General features: G+C 59.3%; 1 long non-coding RNA gene across 1 annotated transcript; it reads right to left on the bottom strand.

Moving 5' to 3' along the window:
• Window positions 1–721: 721 nt before the first annotated feature.
• LOC111824585 lies at window positions 722–4,073 on the bottom strand. Its single transcript, XR_002827695.1, has 3 exons — window positions 3,926–4,073; window positions 2,483–2,578; window positions 722–2,086 (listed from the first exon to the last, which is right to left on the bottom strand). It is a non-coding gene; the product is annotated as an uncharacterized LOC111824585 (long non-coding RNA).
• Window positions 4,074–5,456: the final 1,383 nt, after the last annotated feature.

The raw sequence follows: 5,456 nt of genomic DNA, 5'->3' as shown, positions 1-5,456 counted from the left end.
ACCCCACTCCCTTCCCTCCCGCCACAGCCACAGCCACACCGTCGGCCAGAAAGCCCCGCGTTGGACCGCAGCAGCCGGGCGCTGAGCTGAGCTGTGCAAGCCCTCCCTGCTTCCTCGCATCTGGCCTCGGGCCACCCTGTGCCGGCCAGGGCTGCTCCCGCCCCACGGAGCCATCCGGGCGGAGGAATGCAGGGAATGAGGGGACCTGCCAAGGCCGCGCAGCCAGGAAGTGCAGAGCAGGACTCCGGGGCCGACTCCCACTTAGTCACCGCCGCCCGCGGCCCACGGCGCATGTGCATGTTCTGCGTGCGGACGGTCTCCGCCAACGTAAGGCAGTGAGAACCCCTCCCCTCCCGCTCGGACCCTGTGCTGAGCGGTCGGTGTGTCTCCGGTTCCCAAGAAAAAGGGGGACAGGCCTGTCTTTCCCTTAGTTATGCCTTAACCCTGAGCAAGAAACCTCCTCAGTGCTAGGGTTCGCCCCAATCCCCACTTCCCATGGGGGTTCAAACCAAGGCCCCATGTCTGATTGTTGAACGAGCTCAGAAGGAGCCTGGCGGCCGCAGCCAGAGGTAAATGAAAGGATTCAGGCAGGAGTCTGCACACGTGGACACGGCGAGGCGAACCCAGAACCGGTCGGAGGAAAGAGCTAGCGGTTCTTTAGAAAAAGCAGGCTCTTGGGAACAACAGTCCCGCTCCTCGGCCCGGCTCCCCGAGGGGACGGACCCCTGCCTGAGCCGTCCTCCAGCGCAGCGAGTGCTGCCCCATCAGCCCAGGCAGGGCCGGCCACCGGGCGCCGTCCACAGAAGGAACATTGTTCTCACCTGCCTGGCTCTCTGGACCTACGGGCTCCAGGCAGGAGCCTGCTTGTCACTGAATCTGCTTTGTCACTGAATCGAGTTCTTTCAGATGAGAGTCAACTGAGATGAGCACCTGCCTCTGCATTCGTGTGTCAGAGTTAACAGAGCGAGTGTCCGGGCTCCCGGGGGGAGGGGGTCCAAATCCCGGGGAGGGGGTCCAAATCCCGGGGAGGGGGTTCTGGAGCCAGCCGGCCACTCCAGGCTGCAGCCAGGGCCGGCCCTCCTAGGCAAGGTCACCAGGCCAGGCCCCTGGCCGGGCTCCCAGAGGTCAGAGGGAGGAGGAGCTGGACTCCTCACCTGGGTTTAACCTCTGCGCAGAGCGGCGTGTCTCACCTGAGCTCTGCTCTCGACAGTCACCGAGCGAGATGAAACACAGCGAGCGACCGCTGACAACACTGGGAAGCTTCCCGACTTTACCGTGAGAGCCGTGAAGCTGCGGGGAGACGTCAGGATGGGGGTCACCAGTGGCCTCCCCGTAATGCGGGGCCTTTGGGGTGCTGGTCGCGTGCTGGTCCCCGATCGGGGTGCCAGTTACGTGGCTGCGTTCCGTCTGTGAGCGTTTCCCAGTTGCACCGTGGCCTGTGCTTCCGCGTATCTATTCTCTTCAGTGAAATGTTTGCAGCGGAGTCCTCGTGTCCTTAGCTTAGTTGTGATGAGCTGGGTTTTTCCTGGTGTCTGGCTTGGAAATCCAGTTTCAACCTGACTTAAGTTCCTATTTCATCTCAAACTCACTCGACTGCGTAGATCGCAGTGTGGTCGGCACGGCCTCACCCTGAGACGTATGTTGAACTGATGACACACGTGCAGTTCTGTTCGGCGAACGGGGGCTAGTAGGTCACCAAGGCTTTGCCGTCTGCGAGCGGCCGCCTCCGACTCACTGCTGAGGTTGTCATTTCAGTGTGTTTTGTTTTGTTTGGGTTTTTTTTTTTAAATATATTTTTATTGATTTCAGAAAGGAAGGGAGAGAGAGATAGAAACATTAATGAGAATCATTAATCGGCTGCCTCCTGCATGCACTCCACTGGGGATGGAGCCCGCAACCCAGGCACGTGCTCTAGACCGGAATCGAACCCTGGACCCTTCAGTCCGCAGGCCGACGCTCTATCCACTGAGCCACACCGGCTAGGGCTTCAGTGTGTTCTCTCAGGTGTTTCATGCTAACGGCGAGAAAGCTAACACGAGGGAGCTGAACTCGGGAGCTGTAGAACCAAGACGCAGAAGGAGGAACCCTTTGAAAAGGATGAGGGGAAGGATCAACCTATAGTTGCCTCCGAAAATGGGGAAACGTGAAGGACGCTCACAAGTGATGGTCTTGGTTTTTCCAGGGAAAAATGAAAGCAGGGTCTGCGCCGGGAGGAAGGGTTGGGCTGGGGCCGACTGGGTTCCCGGGAAAGGGAAACAGGAAACGCCATTGCTGCCGTCACCTTGGCTGAAGGTCACGGAACGAAGGTACTAGCGAGAGTCAGGTCCATGGTCGGCAAGAGAGCTCCGCGTTCGGTAAATACAAGGAGGGAGGAAGCCGTGATCCGGGTGAGAGCAAAGACTCGAGGTCACAGAGGACAAGGCGCAGGCTCAAGGGGAGGAGAGGCAGTGGGCGGGCGGGGTGGGGAGAGAAGCCAACTCACAGCCCAACCTGCGCAGTGGCATCCACTCCCCTGATGACTGGATCCGAGGTGTGGCCGCAGCTGTGGGTTTCGGATTCAGCGTGAAGCTGAAGATCCCTGTTGAGAAGGATGGGAGACCGTGGGTCAGGTGCTGACTGAGTCATCACTGCAGATGCTGAAATCACGGGCGGACGCAGAACCTGGGGACAGTGCTGAGGCTGACACAGAGTTTCAGGGACCCAGCTGGGCACAGGCACGGAGGCCCGGGTGCCCTGGTCAGGGCCACACGACAGCAACTAGCCAGGCAGGCACAGCGTGCCCTCACCTGTTCATCACCTACTCTCAGCCAACCCGTGTCCTCAGGTTAGCCCAGTGATGGCGAACTCATTTTTTGGTTGATTTTTCTTTGTTAAATGGCATTTAAATATATGAAATAAATATCAAAAATATAAGTCTTTGTTTTACTATGGTTGCAAATATCAAAAAATTTCTATATGTGACACGGCACCAGAGTTAAGTTAGGGTTTTTCAAAATGCTGACACGCCGAGCTCAAAAGGTTCGCCATCACTGGGTTAGCCTCTCTGCTTTTAATGATCTAAAATCCAAAATGGTCCCCACTTATCTTCCCATTTTGCAAGGGTAGTTTGTTTTTTTTAATATATATTTTATTGATTTCACAGAGGAAAGGAGAGGGAGAGATAGAATCATCAGTGATGAGAGAATCATGAACCGGCTGCCTCCTGCACGCCCCACACTGGGGATCGAGCCCACAACCCGGGCCTGTGCCCTGACTGGGAATCAAACCATGGCCTCCTGGGTCATAGGTCGACGCTCAACCATGGAGCCACGCCGGCCAGGCTGGACAGGGCTTTCTAATGACCAGCCCTTACCCTGAACGTGTCACTTCGGGGCCAGTGCCCTACACAGGCGTCTTCTAGGTCAGTGGTCAGCAAACTGCGGCTCGAGAGCCACACACGGCTCTTTGGCCCCTTGAGTGTGGCTCTTCCACAAAATACTGACTTCTGCGAGTGGGCCACAGAGTTTCAATCGCACTGTACGCGAGGGCCCGCACATGGTATTTTGTGGAAGAGCCACACTCAAGGGGCCAAAGAGCCGCATGTGGCTCTCGAGCCGCAGTTTGCCAACCACTGTTCTAGGTTATCTCATTCCAATGAGGGGGAGAAACGCCCTCACTGCTCTGAACTCCATGACGGATGCATTCTGCCGGCCTGGGATTCCAACCATCCCCACAAAATGGGGGTTTCTTGGAGGTTAGGGCTGGGCTAGCCCCATGAGGATGCCCAGAAAAGGACTTGGTGTTCCTGAGCAGCGTGCTGAGCTACTTGTCCCACTGTCTCCCCCCTGGGCCAGACAATGCTGCCGTCGGCCACTGGCGCTGGGATGCAGCGGTTTGGGAAGCACTGACATGGTAGACGTCCAGTAACGACGACAGTCACACTTACTGAGCACCGCCCTGTGCAGAGTGCTTCCTGCGTTTTAACTCCTGTAGCCCTTGCAGCAATCCATCGGATGCCTTCACTCGCTGGGCAGCGGGGAAACCGAGGCCTGTCCACGGTCACAGACTGGGAGGTGAGGCCTGTCCACGGTCACAGACTGGGAGGTGAGGCCTGTCCACGGTCACAGACTGGGAGGTGAGTCCTGTCCACGGTCACAGACTGGGAGGTGAGTCCTGTCCACGGTCACAGACTGGGAGGTGAGTCCTGTCCACGGTCACAGACTGGGAGGTGAGGCCTGTCCGCAGCAATCCATCGGATGCCTTCACTCGCTGGGCAGCGGGGAAACCGAGGCCTGTCCACGGTCACAGACTGGGAGGTGAGGCCTGTCCACGGTCACAGACTGGGAGGTGAGGCCTGTCCACGGTCACAGACTGGGAGGTGAGGCCTGTCCACGGTCACAGACTGGGAGGTGAGGCCTGTCCACGGTCACAGACTGGGAGGTGAGGCCTGTCCATGGTCACAGACTGGGAGGTGAGTCCTGTCCACGGTCACAGACTGGGACGTCGCAGGGCGTACACCCAGGGAGTCTGGAACCAGAAGGTGCACTTAGCCTTAGACACTGTCCCCGCGTAAATGTCTGCTGGATCTGAAAAATCTGCTTTAAAACCAACACCCCTACAAGTGGCAGAGCTAGAACGCAATGCAGGCACCTTCCTGGTTAGAACCAAGGTGACAGGGAGCAGCGAGCTGAGCACAGGAGCTTGGTCTCCGAGGGGTGCCCACCTGCCTGGGACCCTGTTGGCGCCAGACACACAGCAGGCCGCGGTCCGTGTCTTAACAACGACATGATCACAACTAAGAACGGCTTTGGTGTGTTTCCCTCCCTCCGATTCCTCAACATCATGAGGACCCTCATCATGGTGCTAATATACGGTGTCATTTGTGCCGGTCCCTAAACCTTTACTGCCCTCCTGTAGCCTGCCCTCCTTCCAGAGCCCTCACCCCACCCCACTCCACATTCACCCACACATGCACACACACTCGCACACACTCGCATGCACAGACACACTCGCATGCACACAGACACTTGCACACACTCACATGCACACAGACACTCGCGCACACACACAGCAAAGTGGCTCTGCAGGTCCGCTTCCCCGCGGGCGGGCAGGAGGGCGGGCAGGAGCCTGGCTTTGCTCCGGGTTCGGACACCGATTGGGGGGCACAGCCCGAGAGCCCAGCCGCGCCCCTGCCCACCCACCCGCTCGCCGGTAGGAGCAGGAACGTGGCTGGTCTCCCAGGCCCGGCCCGAGGCCGCGGGGGCCGCCACCCGCGGTCTCCGCCTCTGGGCGCCGAGCCCTCCGCGTTCCCCGGGGAGTCGCGTCCCGGTCCCCACGGAGCCCGCGGTCCTCGCGGCCGGTCCCGCGGGCGGCGAGCAGGGAGGCGGCGGGCGGCGGGCGGCTCTCCGCTCCCCCTTGCTCCACGCGCACCCCGCTCGGCACCTGCGAGGCGGGATATGTACCCTGCGCTCCCGGTC

The sequence above is a fragment of the Myotis lucifugus genome, unplaced genomic scaffold (genome assembly GCF_000147115.1).
Source record: "Myotis lucifugus unplaced genomic scaffold, Myoluc2.0 scaffold_2555, whole genome shotgun sequence".
Taxonomy (NCBI): domain Eukaryota; kingdom Metazoa; phylum Chordata; class Mammalia; order Chiroptera; family Vespertilionidae; genus Myotis; species Myotis lucifugus.
This window is presented reverse-complemented; position numbering and strand designations above follow the sequence as displayed.